The sequence below is a fragment of the Somniosus microcephalus genome, unplaced genomic scaffold (genome assembly GCF_052327205.1).
Source record: "Somniosus microcephalus isolate GS21.2 unplaced genomic scaffold, FLI_Smic_1.0 unresolved_chr1, whole genome shotgun sequence".
NCBI classification, from domain to species: domain Eukaryota; kingdom Metazoa; phylum Chordata; class Chondrichthyes; order Squaliformes; family Somniosidae; genus Somniosus; species Somniosus microcephalus.
Genome location: NW_028225179.1, coordinates 22,220,202 through 22,239,975, shown reverse-complemented (window position 1 = coordinate 22,239,975; position 19,774 = coordinate 22,220,202). Strand labels below are relative to the sequence as shown.

The following is a 19,774-nucleotide window of genomic DNA, read 5'->3' as shown; positions in this document are numbered from 1 at the left end:
CAGGCCTGTCTATAATGGGCGGGGTCGCGGTCAGTTGCGAATCATTCTGGGTCTGTTTAAACCGGGAGTGCTCACAGTCCCGGATCATTCTGTGTCTGTTTGAAATGGCAGAGCTCACAATCTCGGCTCATGCCGTTTTTTTAGAAGCAGAGCGATTTCAGCTTTGATGACCGAGTTGTTGAGTTTAACAAAATGTGTCAAGGCTCGCCCGGGATTATGAACACGGGACCTCTCGCATTTTAATGCTGAACTGCCCAAAGCGAGAATCATAACCCTAGACCAACAAGCCGCTGATGTCATCCTCCAATTTACATTGCGTTTCACTGCGCTGGTGCGAATCCACCTCACAGAGGACCTGTTTAATCAGTGGAAATATTTTTATCTTCTCCTCAATCCACTTCTTTTTTCGAGCTGTTTCCTTGAACCTGCTCACAATTCACCCCATAAAAAGAGAGTCAGCGGCATCAGCGGCCGCATAGACTAATGGATAAGGCGTCTGACTTCGGTTGCATAATTCTTCAGTTATTTGAAGGTTCAAGCCCTACAAAGGTCTTTTAATTATCTGGGCGACACTTTTTATATTCTGAATCTGGCGTGAAACCGGCCATTTTTGACAGTCCCTCATCTGAAGTCACGGAAGGCCTGTTGCTTTCATTAAGCTGATTGTACATTTTCAACATTGCAGATCTGTGTGCACGGGCAGGATAAGCGGTGAAGTTGAATTTCTTTCAGGGTAGTTCTAATTAGATGTAAAAAGCAAGAAATGGAATGTCTGAAAACCGTCCATTGATGAGACGAGGTGGCCGAGTGGTTAAGGCGATGGACTGTTAATCTATTGTGCTTTGCACGCGTGGGTACGTATCTGTTCCTCGTCGTTGCTGTATTACACGTTTGATGCTGATGCACTTTCCAAGCATTTCACTGAATCTTACTTGCAATGCATTTTCGTGGAAATTGCACTGGTGTTGCTGGTCTGTGCCCCTGCATTGCTCATATCTTGTTAAAATTAAAATATTCTAAGAAATTTCTCAACCCACCATGAATGAATGTGGAGATGAGATCGCGAATCGGAGACTGAGAACCCTCTCTTCCTTCTTCCTTCCTCTGAGATTGGCACCGAAACAGTTATCAGAAGATTGAAGGTTTAAATCCTACAAAGGTCTTTTAATTATCTGGGCGACACTTTTTATATTCTGAATCTGGCGTGAAACCGGCCAATTTTGACAGTCCCTCATCTGAAGTATGAATGGGAGAGGTTCCCAGGTTCAAATGATGGCTTTTTACCGTTCCAGAAGGTCGGATTCTCTTTTCTCCAGAGAATGTTTGAGCTCCAGAGGACAGAAGGCACAGGGTTTGTCGACACAACACTCGTGGAGTAAAGAAAAATTATCCAGCAGGTGCGCAGATTGAAGCTTACATGAGGTGCGCAGATTGAAGCTGACATGAGGTGCGCAGATTGAAGCTGACATGAGGTGCGCAAATTGAAGCTGACATGAGGTGCGCAGATTGAAGCTGACATGAGGTGCGCAGATTGAAGCTGACATGAGGTGCGCAGATTGAAGCTGACATGAGGTGCGCAGATTGAAGCTGACATGAGGTGCGCAGATTGAAGCTGACATGAGGTGCGCAGATTGAAGCTGACATGTTAATTAATCACAATTCAAACGGACTCATTGGCGATTTCCATTCCTTGAAGGACATCAATGAACGAGTTGTGGTTTTGCTGCAAAAGTTCATCACTAAAACCTGACTGTGCAGCGACTCTGGCGGGACTCCAACCCACAACCTTCCCACCATTAATTAGAAGGCCAACGCGCTATCCATTGACCCACAGAGCCGATTACACTCGAAAATTCTGAATCCGTAAGTTTGAGCTTCTTTATGGGTGAACGCGAGACTTGAAGATATGTTTTGATAATTTCCCTGTAAATCATTTCCACCTCCGTCCTTTCCCGAGGTTTGTACAAACGATGAGAATGAGAGGATCAGGCACATCACTCCGAGAAACTCGTCCGCTAAACAGTGAAAAGTGACAGTGTTTATTGTGAGGGGTTTCGAGTTATTCACACACAATCTGGTAAAAAAATTTAGCCGCAACCCAGACACGTAGTCTTATGATCTGGAGTCAGGCGAGTTCCCCAAATCATGTTGTGTCTCCAAAACCCCCATAAAGAGGCGCTTCCTTCATATTGTGGTACTTTGAGACAACACTTCTTAAATCCTAACTGTGTGACACATGAATGCTTTCAAACCCCCGCCAGCTCCCGCGGGGGGTGAGGCAGCCATGAGAAGCAGCATTGCCTGTGAGCGCCCATATCCCGCTCGCTTTTGCCGCCAGCTGCCAGTGATCTACAACAAATCCAATTGCAGAGACAGGGCTGCGGCGCATCTGTATTCGTTATTAATGTAAATTTTGTGTATATATTTGTACTTATGTTCCTTGTAAATAAATCGTAAATAAATGCAAATACAATTATAACACAGCAATACATGCAGCGATACTCTCCGGCTTTGCAGCACCTGCCGCTTGCAGCTGCAATGGCCGGAAGGGTTAATGCGTTGGGATTGAATTCCACTCGGGTTTTCCTGCTTGCTGCGATACTGTTTAAAGTTCCGTACAATGCTCGAATAAATAAGAGCTGGAGCTGCCGTGCTACATTTACATCGATCGCCAGGGCTGATCTAACCCGCAAAAGGGGCAGAAAAGGGGAAAGAAAGATTGAAACAACATTCAGTCCGGCAGAGCTGGACATCCAGCAGATTGACATTTCAGCCGAGCAGACGATGAACCTCCTTCTTGAAAATGGTTCGTCAGTCCAACTCAGAGGGGATTAAGCATCATGAAAGTCGGAATGGACTGGGGCCACTTGTATAACAGGAAGTGTAGGGGGCAGTTTCCCTTCCTTGAAGAACATTAATGATTCAGTTGCAGAATTTGTTTGCACCACTCGCCAGTCGGCCCAAGGATGAGCCGAGCCGATCACGTGGAGTTGAAGCAATTTCTTCAGTCAGTTAATTCAGTGGAATTTAAAGAGAAATAAGAAATTAGCGTCATTAAATGCATTTGTCCTAAACTGATGCCTTTTGCACATCTCGGTGAGGTCAGACACGCTCTGTCTGTCTGTTACTGCTTGTGACCATTAACGGGAACTGGCCGCCAGTTAAACGTTTATCAGCAAACCGAAGAAAGACAAATAAACAGAAAGATGTGTTACTCGGCCCGGAGCAAAGTGCAATGGATGTCCTTCAAAATAATTGCCCCAGACATTTTGTGTGGAATTAGTTTTGTAAAGTTTAGATTTTCCATGTTACGAATATTATAACAAACTGTAAAACAACAACAACTTGAATATATATAGCGCTTTTCATAGAATCATAGAATGGAATGGTTACAGCACGGATGAAGGCCATTCAGCCCGTCGAGGCCGTGCCGGCTGTCGGCAAGAGCACTTGAGCTAGTCCCTGGCACCCGCCCATTCCCGTAGCCCTGCATTTTGTTTCCTTCAGATACTTATCCAACTCCCTTTTGAAAGCCATGATTGAATCTGCCTCCACCACCTTTTCAGGCAGTGCATTCCAGATCCTCACCACTCGCTGTGTAACAATAGGTTGTGCTTCAGTCACCTTTGGTTTGTTGCCAATCATATTCAATCTGTGTCCTCTGGTTCTCGACACTTCTGCCAATGGGAACAGTTTATCTCTACTCTATCCAGACCCCTCATGAATTTGAAAACCTCTATTAAATCTCCTCTCAATCTTCTCTGCTCTAAGGAAAACAACCTGAGCTTCTCCGGTCTATCCACGTAACTTAAGTCCCTCATCCCTGGAATCATTCTCGTAAATCTTTTTCCACACCGTCTCTAAGGCCTTCACATCCTTCATAAAGTGCGGTGCCCAGGATTGGACACAATACTGCAGTTGGAGCCGAGCCAGTGTTTTACACAGCATCATCATAATTACCACGCTTTTGTACTCTATAGATCTATTCATGAAGCCCAGGATCCCGTCAGCTTATTTGTTAACTGCTTTCTCAATCTGCTCTGCCACCTTCAAAGATTTGTGCACATATACCCCCAGGTCTCTCTCTTCATGCACCCCCTTTATGATTGTACCCTTTAGTTTACATTTCCTCTCCTCATTCTTTCCCCCAATATGTATCACTTCGCACTTTTCTGCATTAAATTTCATCTGCCATGTGTCTGCCCATTCCTCCAGGCTTTCTATGACCACATGAACTCTATCACTATCCTCCTCACTGTTCAATATACTTCCAAGTTTTGCATCAGCTGCAAGTTTTGAAATTGTGCCCTGAACTCCCAGGCCCAAGTCATTAATATATATCAACAAAAGCAGTGATCCCAGAACCGAGCCCGGGATCAACACTGTAAAACATCCTCAAGTCCGAAAAGCAACAGTTCACCACAACTCTCTGTTTCCTGTACTTAGCCAATTTCGTATCCATGCTACAACTCTCCCTTTTATTCCATGGGCTTTAACAATGCTGGCAAGCCTATTATGTGTCACATTGTCGAACGCCTTTTGGAAGTCCACGTCAATTGCATTGCGCTCATCACCCTCTCTGTTACAGCATCAGAAATCTCTATCAAGTGGGTGAGAGAGTTATTCTACAATCAGTGAGTGCAGGACATCCCTTCAACATTGTTCAGATATAAAATTTAAAAATACTCTCTAATAGGTAAACTGAGAGTGTAATCAGAAGTAACAGAAAAAGCGCATTTAACTCTGAAAATAATTATTGCCCCAAAACTGGATATTCAATCCTTCAAACACTGCCCTGATATAAACTCAGAACTGCACACTGTGAAAGCTCAGTGATCCCGCAGTGATTCAAACACACATCATTTTACTGCGAATGCAGATACACTGGCGTTCCACCATTGGTCCACAGTTAGCAAGTGATGCCAAATCCAGAGAAGGTAGATCGGTGCAGACCGCCACCTGGGCTCTCGGAGTGCAAGAGGCAGAAGCAGCAGCAGCCAGGATCCCCGCTCTCTAATCCAGCCACTACCGGTGGAGAGCTGCCAGTCCCGGCTTGAGGCATGCCTGGGAGCCGCTGAAAACAGTGGATACGAGAGCAAGTCAGATGCTGGGTATTCTGCGGCGATTGTCTCATCTCCTGACTCCCCAAGGCATTTCCACCATCTACAAGGCACAAGTCAAGTGTGTGATGGAATACTCTCCAATTGCTTGGATGAGTGCAACTCCAACAACACTCAAGAAGCTCGACACCATACAGGACAAACCAGCCCGCTTGATTGGCATCCCATTCATCACCTTAAAAATTCACTCCCTTCACAAGTGGCGTACCTTGGCTGCAGTGTATACCATCTACAAGATGCACTGCAGCAACTCGCCAAGGCTTCTTCAACAGCACCTGCCAAACCCACGAACTCTACCACCTAGAAGAACAAGGGCAGCAGGCGCATGGGAACACCAACAGCTCCAAGTTCCCCTCCAAGTCGCACACCAGCCTGAGTTGGAAATATATCAACGTTCCTTCATCGTTGCTGGGTCAAAATCCTGGAACTCCCTCTCTAACAGCATTGTGGGAGTACCTTCATGAAACGGACTGCAGTGGTTCAAGGAGGCCGCTCACCATCTCCTTCTCACGGACAATTAGGGATTGCCAGCGAGGCCCACAATCCATGAAGGAATAAAAAGAATAGTTTTTTTGCGCATGATGTTGCGTAATAAAGGGATTGTTGATGAAGTGCCTGTCTCACTAGATGCTGCTTGACCTGATCAACGCTCCATCCATCATATATTTTTTATTTTGAACTTTGCAGCGAGCATTTCTTCGCACAACAACAAAATCAACATAATTTTATGGCAGCAATGGGATTTGAACCCTCGGCCGTGAAGAGACTGCAGTCTAAATTCCAGCACCTTAGACCGCTCGGCCACGCTACCACGCCAACATATCCACATTTCTGATACTGGCGACTGATAATTGAAAGCCAGCTCTCCTGTTGCTTTTGCATTGAGTCAAGGGCTTTGCATTGAGAAAGAAGGAAATAAAAGAGCTTTCTGAGCTGTGTTTATGGAGCGAGGTGGTTGAGAGTTTAAGGCGGCGGGTCACTAATCATCTGTGCTCTACACGCATTGTTTCGAATTCTACCGTTATTGCATTTAAAACTAGATCTTTTTCAACACATCCAAGACTCCTGTATCTGAGTCCTTTCCTTGCCCAATCGGCAGTGGGAAGTTTTGTTTTGCTGCCTCACTCTATTTGCACAAATCAGCAAAGTCCTCATTTCAGCCCAAACTGTTTCTTGCACGGAGGTGTTGAAATTGTAAGATATGAGTGACGTGAAGTATAATTCAAAGTGGACAGAGACGTCCTGGTAAAAGGAAAATTTCTCTTCAGATGCTGCCTGAGCTATTGAATATTTGCAGCATTTTCTGTTTTAATTTTCTGCTTGCACTGCAGCAGTTTACCCAACAACACAAAGCTTGCCACAAGGGCGCAGCTCCAGGCAAAACGTTTCTGCACTCTTCTCACATACAAGATCACGCTTACCTTCCCCCACACATGCCAGAAATTCGGGTCCCAACACGTGAGTAAGCACGGGGTACTCACGCGTAGACTGAACGAAAGTGTTGGTTTCGTGCATGCACTGCGCATGCGTGGAAAAACGGCACTTCCATTCCCCTGAAAGAACGGGTTCAGAGGTGGAACGCGCGCGCAGGTGAGGCTGCGCGTGCGCTTTGAACTTAGGTTTCTTTTACAGGTTTTCACATGAGGGTAAGCCTATAGGATTTACACATTTGAAAAGCAGGCGTAAGGCCTGCTTTTTAAAAGGTAAGTGGTCAATTAATTAAAATTAAAACATTTTTCTGCAGGTTTATTATTTTTAAATACTTTAAAGTAAGGTAAGTTTATTTTTAGCCCCGCTTTTTTATAAAATTATTTTTTTCAAAATTCATATTATTGTTTAAAATAGTTATTTAATGTAATTTATAGTTTATTTAAAAAGTGTGATTTAAAAAAAAAATATTTTAAGGTTAACTACTGTTTTGGGAGCCAGAGTATTCATAAGTTTGACAGGGCTTTCTGTCAATCTTATGAATGGGCTTTTCGCTCCTCCGATTGGCTGCCCATGGCTCACTTGATCTCAGGGTCACATCGGACTAACTACGCCACTGGAACATGCAAGCACAGCGCACCGGGAGCAGGACCGGGTGATGGCCCAGAAATTCGGGTCGGGGGCTTCCTGCGGCTGCAAGCCCCTGACCTACACTTGCCTCGCGCGCCGGCCATTGTGCTTTGGGCCCGCGTGGGATTCCAATCCTGGGCCTCCTCCAACTGCTGGCGCGCTGTTCTTGTGTATCCCAGGGGCGAAGTTATTTCAATGCGTCCACTGGCATCACGTGAGCCATGGAGAGCCAATGGTAGCAGGGAATGCTTCATTCATAAATTTGACAGGAAGAGCTGTCAAACCTATAAAGAGTATAAGCCCCAAAACATCATTAAATTTCAAATACATTAAAAAAAGCATCACATTTTTAAAATAACTATAAATTAAATGAAAAACCTATTTTAAACAATAATTTATATTAATGAAAAGTTAATTACATTTTCTAACTGGGCTAAAAATATATTTACCTTTCTTTAAAGTATTTAAAAATAATAAACCTATGGAAAAAATGTTTTAATTTTAATTAATTCACCACTTACCTTGTTAAAAGCAGGCCTTGCACCCGCTTTTTAAAAGTGTAACTGCTGGAGACTTACCCTCCCGGAGAAACCTGCCAAAAAAACGTAAGTGTGATGCGCACACGCTGCCTCTCCGGAGCACGCATTTGACCTGTCAATCCGTTCTTTCAGGGGAACGGAAGTGCCGGTTTCCCGCGCATGCGCAGTGCATGCACGAAACCGGCACTTTCGTTGGGCCTACGCGTGAGTACCCAGTGTTGGGACCCGAATGGGCCAGAAATTCGGGTCGGAGGCTTCCCGCGCGTGGAAGCCCCCGACCTGCACTTGCCTTGCGCGCCTGCCGTTGTGCTGTGGGCCCACATGGGATTCCGATCCTGTGCCTGCTCCAGCTGCCGGCACGCAGTGCTTGCATATCCCAGTGGAGCCATTAGTTCGAAGAGTCCCCTGGGATCACGTAGGCAATGGAGAGCCAATCGTAGCACGGCATCTTTATTATCAGATTTGACAGGAAGACCTGTGAAATCAATGAATAGAGATCGGCCCGAAAACCTAACTAAATCTTCAAAAAAATTTAAATAAAACATTACATTTTTAAAATAACTATAAATTACATAAAATAACTGTTTTAAACAAAAAGTTAAATTTTGAAAAAATTATTACTGTTTTTAACGCGGGTCAAAATAAATTTACATTTCATTTAAGTATTTAAAAGTAATAAACCTGTGCAAAATATGCTATAATTTTATTTAATTCACCACTTACTATATTAAAAGCAGGCTTTGCGACTGCTTTTTAAACGCACAGCTGCTGGAGGCTTACCCTCCAGGAGAAACCTGTAAAAAAAACGATCTTCCAGGCGTGCTCGTTGCCTCTCCGGTGCACGCATTCGACCTGTGAACCGCTTCCTTCAAGGGAACGGAAGTTCCGGTTTCCAGTGCATGAGCAGTGCATGCATGAAACCGGCATATTCGTTGGCGCTACACGAGAATACCCAGCGCGTACTCATCCGTGAGGCACCGAATTTCTGGCCCTATATGTTGGAGAGTTTCCATCAAATAGATTTTAATAAATCTGCAAAAAGACGAGGTTAAGACTGGAACTGATAAGATGTCGATTACAGAGTTAACATCAAAGTCAGGCTCATTATCCAATGAGGCAGGAAACCGCGAACAAGGAGGATGGGAATGAAGCAAGGCGGAAAGAAAGGGAGGAAGGAGGAAGGAGCTCTGGATTCGATCAACTTTCCATTAGAGCTGGGTGAAATAATAGGTTGAGAAATTGGGAGAATGTTATCAAACAGGGAGAGTAAATATGGTCTAACTTGGGGACTATAGCATTTTCATGCTACGTATCTTCCAACTGGATTAACAGTCCTGAGGCTTTAAACTCTCACCAACCTCGATCTAACATTATAATCCAAAAGGAGTCATCCAGAAATCCTTTTTATTTCAGTATTTCTGTTTCCAAACCATAGAAACCACCTTTAATAAAGTCCCTTTACCGCATGTCCTGCCCGAGCTCCCAGATTGAGAATGTGGAAAATGTGCAGCAGGCTTCTGGAAGCAAACGGATTTATATATTGACCTCACAGCTTTGGCACTTCTGGGACTGAATTGCTGCTTTAAAGAATAAAATTGCCGTTTTCTTACGATGTACTGAACACTGGCTGATTTCCGGCAGTTATTATTTGAAGACTTGTGGAATATCTCCAGGCCGAGGAAAGTGGTTCTATTAAAATGTTGGAGCAGGTCCAGGATTTGAACCCGGGATCTCTTGCATTTTAATTGATGTGAATTCCCAAAACGACAACCACACCCCTAGACCAAATAACCACTGGGCTTGCACTGATTGTTCAATCTTGGCAATGAGAATTTCACACACATAAAGCAGATATTTTAGATCAGAGACAGCGTTAAATCTCATTGCTTTCTAATGCATCAATGTGTGAATATGACATTAAATGAGTTTCAATACAGTAGGGGGATTTAAAGCAGATTCTGAGCAAATGGTTTCGAAGGTGATCTTTCCTGTGGCTCGTTATTTCCCTCTCCACTTCCTCCCACACGCTGACGGTTTTAAAACCTTGTTTTATTTGTGCTTCTCTGAGCCAGTGCATTCCACAGTCCCACACGCCTTTCTACAAATACCCTTTCACTGCTTGACATCTCTGTTTATTAGTTACTAGCTGGGGGCCCCGGCATTGCCAGGGCTTTTTTGGGATGCGTGGTTTATGGCCGGCCGCTGCCGGTCCCCTGCTCTGTGTCTTGGGAAGCGCGGTTGACGGCGGGCCGCTGCCGCTCCCCCGCTGTGTGTCTCGGGCCGAGCAGTTGTCAGGGCCGGCCCGAGTGACCCCAACTCACCTCTGGATCTGTTGGGCAGGGAGCGGGATACTGTGCCGGAGCCGCAATGAGGGGGTTTGTTGTGTTGGTGGTGTCGCTGTAGGTATCAACAAAATGGCAGCGAAGTTTCGGGAGGCTGCAGGATTAGGCCCGTCCACACACACACATGCCATGAAATGCCCCCCATGATGCAGCGCGCTCCCCCCGTAGGATTGGTCAACCTTCACGTCAGTCAATGCTAATGACGGATTTTCCCCCGTATGGTTGGCCAACCGCTAATGAGTGCAATTTTGAAAGTTTTTTGTCTACTGTCCGAATATTTTTTGTCTGACCAAAAAGTAAATACACCTAGGATACCCTCCTAATCATAACCTATCTTTTGATATAACATATGTGTAGGTACGCTGTATAACTTTTGAGTGATGCCCAGACGGACAGACACCAGTATCCTTTTATATATATACTTGCTGAAGTGCCCGGCGGTGCCGAGGGATTGTTGTTTGAAGAGAGAGAGAGAGCGACTGGGGGGAAGAGGGAGAGCGACTGGGTGGAAGAGAGAGAGCGACTGGGGGAAAGAGAGAGAGCGACTGGCGGGAAGTGAGAGAGTGACGGGGAAGAGAGAGGGTGACTGGGGGGAAGAGAGAGACCGACTGGGGGGGAAGAGAGAGAGCGACTGGGGGGAAGAGAGAGAGCGACTGGGGGGGAAGAGAGAGAGCGACTGGGGGGAAGAGAGAGAGCGACTGGGGGGGAAGAGAGAGAGCTACTGGGGGGGAAGAGAGAGAGCAACTGGGGGGAAGAGAGAGAGCGACTGGGGGGAAGAGGCAGAGCGACTGGAGGGAAGAGAGAGAGCGACTGGGGGGAAGAGAGAGAGCGACTGGGGGGAAGAGAGAGAGCGACTGGGGGAAAAGAGAGAGCGACTGGGAGGAAGAGAGAGAGTGACTGGGGGAAGAGAGAGAGCGACTGGGGGGAAGAGAGAGCGACTGGGGGAAGAGAGAGAGCTACTGGGGGGAAGAGAGCGAGCGACTCGGTGTAAGAGAGAGAGCGACTGGTGAAGGGTAGGGGGGAGGGGAGGAGGAGGGTGAGGGGGAGGGGGAGGGGGAGGGGGGAGGGGGAGGGGTGACGGGTAGGGGGGGAGGGGGAGGGGGAGGAGGGGGGAGGGGGCAGGGGGAGGGGCAGAAGAGGAAGGAGGGGCAATGGGGGGAAGGGGGATTGGGGGAAGGGGCATGGAGGGGGAAGGGGGGAGTGGGGGAAGGGGGAGGGAGGGGGAAGGGGAGGGGAAGGGGAGGGTGAAGGGGAGGAAGGGGAGGGGGCAAGGGGAGGGGGGAAGGCGAAGGGGGGAAGGGGAAGGGGGAAGGGAGGGGGAGGGGGAAGGGGAAGAGGGCGGAGGGGGGAAGTGGGAGGAGGGGGTGGGGTGAAGGGGAAGGGGGTGGGGGGAAGGGGAAGAGGGAAGGGAGGGGGCGGGGAAGGGGAGGGGGGAGGGGGAAGTCGGAGGAGGGGGGTGGGGCAGTGGGAGGAGGGGGGGAAGTGGGAGGCGGAGGGAGGGGTGTGGGGGCGGTGGGATGTGTGGGGGGAGGGGGAGGGGTGTGTGGGGGGGAGGGGAGAAAGGGAGGGGGTAGAAAGGGAGGGGTGAGAATGGGAGGGGGGAGCCAGCAGACACTTTCCCCTCTGCCGGCGATGGCTCCGCGGAGCTCCGTGCCTCCTCACGCACTGAAATGGCCCAGCCGAGCACAGCGCCCTGGTCAGGCTGAGCCCCGCTCTCACGAGTCCCACCCCCCACTCTCCCGAGTCCCGCCCACTCTCCCGAGCTCCGCTCTCCCGTGTAAGCCAGCTTCAAGACCGCCGAGCGGGGAAGAGAGAGAGGGAGACGCCGCATCTCACCTGCTGGATCCCGCACTTTATGCCTCGTGCTTCTGTGTGTCACCTGCTGTGCGCGCACCCTGTGCCGGTCCCGTGTCCCTCGTGGCTGACGCCGTTGCCCCGGGTAACGTGACGGGGGAGACTGGGTGAGGGTGGGAGGAGCTTGCCACAAGCCGTTGACAATTACCTAGCTCGGGCGTGGCTGGGCAGGAGAGGTCCAGGCTTTGAGGCCTTAGAAAAACGAGGAAAGGTAGGAAAAAGAATCAGGTTATAGAAAATATTTACAAAGGAATTAATTTTATTTTAAAACAATGTAATACAAGCAATTTTTTTTGCTGGAAATGTAGATTGGAAAAGAAACACGCAGAAAGTGGGAAAAAGAAATGAACTGTTTGGAATCAAGATGGCGGCCACTCACCTCGGTTCAGAACGCTATGTCCCACCCACATACGCACCGATTGGTCAACCGTCTGCTCGTTGAATTTTAGGATTGGTCAATCATCATGTCACTCAACTGTAGGATGGCCCGCCCACACACACAATGAACCCACCCCCACTCGATGCAAATGAGCAGATAATGAGCGGAATTTTGAACGTTTTTTGGATACCGTCGGCACAATTTTTGTCCGACCAAAAAGTAAATACACCTACAAGAGTCCCCTAATGATGAGCTTTCTTTTGATATAACATATGTGTAGGTACGCTCTATAACTTTTGATTGTATAGCCGGACAGACAGACAGACAGACAGAGAGACATACTGTTTTATATATATAGATAGATGATAGATGAAGCACCTTGAGGTGCAATGGTGGAGTTTATGACGTCAAACTAAAAGGCGGCAATTTGGAAAAACGTTGGCGTCTCAATTTCTTTTTGCACAGAATTGAACCAGAATCTTTCAAGATGGACTATTGTATTTGCTGCATCACAGTAAAACATATCTCGTTATAAATGCTGGCTCATTAGCTCTCCAGTGTCATAGGAAGGATGGCCTGATCTCCTCATTAATTTCATGTAAGACACAAACACAGGGTAATCATTCAGAACATCCTCACAGATTGACACAGATATAAACAAAGCAGGAGGTACAGATAGCAATGGGACTCATGGCAGAATAGACAAGAGAACGGGAGAAATAAAAAACGGCCTGAGACCCCAGAAGACAGTGACCGGTAGCTGAGAGACATCAGTGAGTGGAGGCGAGCGCATGGATCGGGTTTCAGCCCCATGGCTTAGCTGGTCAAAGTGTCTGTCTCGTAAACAGGTAGTTCCTGGGTTCGACGCCCAGTGGGGCTATTTTTTTCTTAATGACTCTGTAGGGGTGAAATTCTTCCCTTGTGAAAAGGCTACAGTCCTTTTAAATGTAACTGGGGCTGCTCTGGTTACCATTCAGGATGAAGGCTCCAGTCGCTGCGGGCCTGGCTCGAATTCCACTGCTTCCTAATTTCTGGCGGTGCTCATTTTGGCCTTCACCAGAAATCCATCTTTTCTAAGCAATGCCGTGCATTACTTTGCTGTGATCAAAGCAATGCTCCAGCAGTTGATGTGTGGCACTGTGAACGTATAGTGCATCGTACTCTGCATTGTGGCAGCCGCAGCCTCGGTTCAAATCTGAATTACCGCGCTGATGTTTCTTCCTTCCACAATCAATAGCCTTCCTTTACTTTACTCCTTCAATTTCACTGTAACTTTCCTGCGGTATTACCGGAATCTAATATTCAGTTTCTCCTACTTAAACCGCTAACTGTGCTCCACTAAAACTGCTGTTCCTGGGGCACATGTCCCATTCACCCCAATCTGAGTTGGTGCTTTGAAACCAGTTGAACATTTAGTCCCGCGGGACCGCTCGACAGTCAAGCTCTGCGAAAGCAGGGCCGGCCTTTGGAACCAAAGCAGCCCGATTGGACAAGAAATTTCAATCGGAAATCAAGTGAACTGCGGAGGCTAACTGAAGAACTGGGTTCTATTTACCTGGTAGTTGGCTCTTTTCCCTGAACACTTGAGCAGCGTGAGCGACGGGAAGCACTACATAGCCGCTGATCAAGGGAGAAATATGTAATTTTGGCAAACTTGTTATCAAAAAGGATAATGGACGCTCAGGAGTTGTCAAGGAGAGTAATGGACACTGCCGATGCACCAGACAGTGTAAGGGACGCTCTGGATGTAGCAGACAGTTTAAGGGACGCTCCGGATTTACCAGACAGTGTAAGGGACGCTCCGGATGTATCAGATAGGATACGGGACGCTCCAGATGTACCAGACAGGGTAAGTTACCCTCCCGGTGTACCAGACAGTGTAAGGGATGCTTGGGATGTATCAGATAGGGTAAGCGATGCTCCAACAGTACCAGACACGGTAAGGGATGCTGTAGAAATTCTAGAGCGGGTAAGGGACTCTCAGAACTTATCGGACAGGCTAAGTGCCGCTCAGGCGTTAGCAGAGAGGCTGATGAATGCAGAGATATTGCTTTCTAAACCTCATATTTTCAAAGTATCAATAAAAGGAAAAGTTGAATCCGAATGTAACAGATGGTCTGCCGTGTCCCACGTGGGGGCAATGCGAAGGTAGAATGGGGCCGGACTGGACATTTGCAGCGCTCAGAAATACATTTATAACTGGCACAGATTCCCCCAACCAATACATTAATAAATAATACAGATACATCTAAATAAATTTGTAACGAACAGAGGTGCAAAAGCATTTACATGTAACACAATAGCAACTCACAAATACATTGGTACCTAATATCGCCACACACAAATATACTTAGAACCATCAGAGGTGATTGTTTGTTAAAAAAATACTTTAATTGATTGTCTTTAAAGCCATGGTGTTTACATGGCAGTTTGCATTGACATTCCTCCAAAGCTGCTGGGGATTGTTGGAGAATGATTTGGGCCCTGATCGATTGTTTGTTAGGCCGATAGGCACAAGTTTTGAGCGCAAGTCCAATATTACAAGTCGACATTAAAAAGGGGCTCACGCGGGACCGTTCGCAAATTTCATTCTACAATCCCCAATGGGAAATTCATACCCCTAGATTTAAGAGCCACTCTGTCTAGAATACAGACCCAATAAACTGGTTATCAAACCTAAAATGAAATGGATTTGTCATGTATTGTCCATTGCATTTTGACTGATTCAGGTAAGCAGAGTATTGGAGACAGCAGTTTTACATTCCCAATACCAATGCTCTGTCACGTGTGCCCGCAGTTCCATTCCCGTTTCGGCCCTCTTTTTACTGTCGATGACTTGTCCGGAATGTGCTCGGAGAAGTATTAGAATCGCAGCACAGCCCTTCCCACTGTCGCTTCCTCTAAATCTCCGTCCAGGATTGTCACCAGTGCAAGATTAATCAGCTTGAGCTACTGTTTAATTTGTTCTCGGCATTAACAGTGTTGATCATTTAACTTGTCCCACTACACGACGTCTCCAAATTTGTCGATTGCATCTCAAGGGCATTTTCCTTATGTAAACCTGTAACATCTGCTACAGGAGAAAGATTCAATTGCAGCGGTTTCAACAGCAATGAGTCGATCGATATCAACCTCGACCATCCTCACCTACATGGTACCAATGCAAATCTCTGCGCTCCTCTGCTTCAGTGATATCTTGTTTCGCAGTGATGGGCAGTTTACGCTCTCTGAGGCGGCAATCGCTGCTGTCTGCCGGCAGCGGGCGCTTGGAGAGAGCGGGGCCGGACAGGCGGCCTTAACTTCGCTGCTTTCGCGGCCTCACTCACTCCCGGAGCTCCGGAACAGCAAACAAACTCATGGGTTTGTTGCCGGGTCTGAAATGCGGCTCCGAACTGTTGCTATTAACAGAGGCAGCGCTGCCGGATCCTGTAATGATCTCTCACACTTTCGGTATCTCCCAACAATGCCCTGTGAAGAAAAGCCCGCGAGAGTGAGTTTAAATACTAACTGAACCTCCAGTCTCACCGTTCTCGACACTGGCCTGTGGAAAAAAAACCCGTAAAAGTGAGTTTAAATACTCACCGAACCTCCGCTCTCACCATTCCCAGCAATGGCCCTGTCGCCATATCCCTTGATCCCCTGACTAGTCAGAAATCTATCGACTTCTGTTTTGAATATACCCAATGACTGAGCCTCCACACCCCTCTGGGGTAAAGAATTGCACAGATTTACCACCCTCTGTGTGATGAAATGTATTGACATCTCAGTCCTGAATGGCCTACACTTTATCCTGAAACTGTGGCCCCTGGTTCTGGACTCCCCAGCCTTGGGAAATATCCTCCCAGCATCCACCCTATCAAGCCCTGTAATAATTTTGTATGCTTCAATGAGATCCCCTCTCGTTCTTCTGAATTCAAGAGAACACAGGCCTAGTTTACTCAATCTATTCTTATACGACAGTCCTGCCTTCCCAGAAATTAATCTCATAAACCTTCGTTGCACTCCCTCTATGACAATTATATCCTTCCTTAGGAAAGGAGACCAAAATTGTACACAGTACTCTAGGTGTGGCCTCACCAAGGCCCTATATAATTGGAGTAAGACTTTTTTCTCCTTTACTCAAATCCTCTTGTAATGAAGGCCAGCATACCATTTGCCTTGCTAGTGGTTTGCCGCACTTGCACATTCACATGCAGTGACCCATATACAAGGACACCCAAGTCCCTTTTAAGCATCTGCATTCCCCAATTTTTCACCATTGAGGAAATTCTCTGCCTTTCTTTTTTTTCTACCAAAGTGGATAACTTCGCATTTATCCACATTATGTTCCATCTGCCGTGTTCTCGCCCAGTCACTGAGCCTTTCGAGATCCCCTTGAAGCTTCTTCACATCCTTTTCACAACAGACACTGCCACCTAGCTTTGTATCATCAGCAAATTTGGAAATGATACATTTAGTACCCTCATCCAAATCATTGATATAGATTTTGAATAGCTGGGGCCCGAGCACCGATCCTCGCGGTGCCCCACTAGTCACAGCCTGCCATCCTTAAAAAGACCCGTTCATTCCTACTCTTTGTTTTCTGTCTGTTAACCAGTGTAAAGCCCGTGTAGATTGGAGTTCGTTCTCAGCTTTTCCCACCAAGGTGAAAATGAAGAAGGAGGAGGCGAGGATTGCTCCGAATAGCAGAGCTGGGCACTGACTCGATTTCTATTGCTGCAGGAGTTGTTCTGTTCCTGTAATATTTCCCTCACCATTAAAACGCCTGTTTTAACACACAGGCATTAAATGGGCGGTTTTATTATATTTTCGAGAGTTTCCATCAAATAGATTTTAATAAATCTGCAAAAAGACAAGGTTAGGACTGGAACTGATCAGATGTCGATCACACAGATAACATCAAAGACAGGCTCATTGTCCAATGAGGCAGGAAACCGCAAAAAAGGAGGATGGAAATGAAGCAAGGCTGGATGAAAGTGAGAAAGGAGGAATGAGCCCTCGATTCCACCTTCTGTCCATTAGAGCTGGGTGAAATATTAGGTTGAGAAAGTGGGAGAATTTTAACAAACAGTGAGGGAAAATATTGTCTAAGTTGGGGAGTAACATTTTCAGGCTATGTATCTTCCCACTGGATTAACAGTCCTGAGACTTTAACCTCTCACCAACCTCGATCTAACATTATCCAAAAGGAGTCATCCAAAAATCCCTTTTATTTCAGTATTTCTGATCCAAACCGTAGAAACCACCTTTAATAAAGTCCCTTTACCGCATGTCCTGCCAGGGCTCCCAGATTGAGAATGTGGAAAATGTGGAGCAGGCTTCTGGAAGCAAACGGATTTACATATTGACCTCACAGCTTCGGCAGTTCTGGGACTGAATTGCAGCTTTAAAGAATAAAATTGCCGTTTTCTTACGATATACTGAACAGTGGCTGATTTTCCGGCGGTTATTATTGGAAGACTTGTGGAATATCTCCAAGCCGAGGAAAGTGGTGCTATTAAAATGTTGGAGCACGTCTAGGATTTGAACCCGATACCTCTTGCATTTTAATTGATGCGAATTCCCAAAAAGTGAATCACACTCATAGAGCAAAGAGCCGCTAACTCTGCAGAGCGTCTTTAATCTCGGCAATGATAATCGTGCATACATAAAGCAGATATTTTAGATCAGAACAGCGATAAATATCCTATATTGCTCACAGGCATCAACGTGTGAATCTGACATTAAATGGGTTTAAATACAGTGGGGGGATTTAAATAGATTCGGGGCCAATAGTTTCCAAGTTGATCTTTCCTGTGTCTCTCATGCCTCTCTCCCTCCTCCTCCCACAGGCTGCAGGTTTTTAAACCTTGTTTTAAATCTGCTGCTTGTTGGGCCAATGCATTCCACAGTCTCACAACCCTTTCTACAAATACGCTTTCAGTGCTTGACTTCTCCCTTTATTAGTTATGAATCACCTTGAGGTACAATGGTGGCGTTTGTGACGTCAGATGAAAAGGCAGCCTATTGGAAACACGTTGGGGTCACAGTTTCCTTTGCACAGAATTGAAACTGCATCATTCAAGATGGAATATTGTATTTTCTGCATCACAATAAACAATATCTTGTTATAACTGTTGGCTTATAAGTTCCCCAGTGTCTGAGGAAGAATTGTCTGATCCCCTCATTTACTTCATACTAGTTTGGGGGGCCTGGCGTTGCCAGGGCTTTTATGGGCCTGGTCGATGTCTGGGCTGGGAGCCTGGGACTGGATTTTGGCTGTCGGCAGTTCGAGAAGCCTAGGCCCTGGGGCCTCGGGTATTTTCCACTGTTTTTTAACCTAAACATTTCTAGCTTTTAAGACCTTCAAAGATGAAAGTTAAAGTACTTCTAAAATATTTTTGGTGCAATTTATTTTTTTTGAAAAAGATACTGACCTCCATTACCATATTTTTAGCTTTAGGCCCGGCTGGTGTGTAATGGCTGCCACATCCCTGAGCTGAGAATGATTAGTCCCACCCACACACACACCGATTGGTCAAACATCAGGTGACTGAACTGTAGGATTGGTCAATCATCGCGTCACAGGATTGGTCAACCTTCACGTCACTCAATGCTAATGAGTGGATAATGAGTGGCATTTTGAAGGTTTTTGAAGGGTTTTTGCATACTGCCGGAACAATTTCAAAAAGTAAATACGCTTATGAGCTTTCGATAATCATAAGCTTTCTTTTGATACAACACATGTGTAGGTAGGCTCTATAACTTTTGATTGTATAGCCGGACAGACAGGAAGACAGACCGTTTTATATATATAGACTAGCTGGAGTGCCCGGCGGTGCCGAGGCTTTTTCGAGGGCATGTTGTTGTTGGAAGAGAGAGAGAGCTCGACTGGGGGGGGTGAACAGAGAGAGAGCGAGCGACTGGGGGGGGAGAGAGAGAGGGACTGGGGTGGGGGGAAGAGAGAGAGCGATGGGGGGGAAGAGAGCGAGTGATGGGGAAGAGAGAGAGCGACTGGGGTGTAAGAGAGAGAGAGTGACTTGGGGGGAAGAGAGAGAGCGACTTGTGGGGGGGGGAAGAGAGAGAGCGACTTGGGGGGGAAGAGAGAGAGAGCGACTTGGGGGGGTGGGAAGAGAGAGAGCGACTGGGGGGGAAAGAGAGAGATCGACTGGGGGGGGGGGAGGAAAGAGAGAGAGCGCATGATTGGGGGGGAAGATCTAGGGAGGGGAGGGAGGTGATTGTGGGAGACCCAGGAGTGATATCACAAAGTTTCAGTGTATGAGTTGAATAGCAAAATAAAAGGTACTATCTCAGTCATTTCGAGGTCAGTTTATAAATCAAGAGTGAACATTTATGCCAATAATAATGTAGAACAATAGAACATTTTACAACATGGTGGAGTTACAACCAAAGACCCAGAGACTAAATGAATACTTGTTCTGGTAAAGTTTTGCAAACCCAATGTGTTTGGTATTATACAGAGTGATTTTATAATCAATATAT

At 46.6% G+C, this 19,774-nt stretch overlaps 1 non-coding gene across 1 annotated transcript; it reads left to right on the top strand.

Annotated features, from left to right (window-relative positions):
- The first annotated feature begins 13,097 nt into the window (after positions 1-13,097).
- trnat-cgu (transfer RNA threonine (anticodon CGU)) lies at positions 13,098-13,172 on the top strand. The gene has a single exon. It is a non-coding gene; the product is annotated as a tRNA-Thr (tRNA).
- Positions 13,173-19,774: the final 6,602 nt, after the last annotated feature.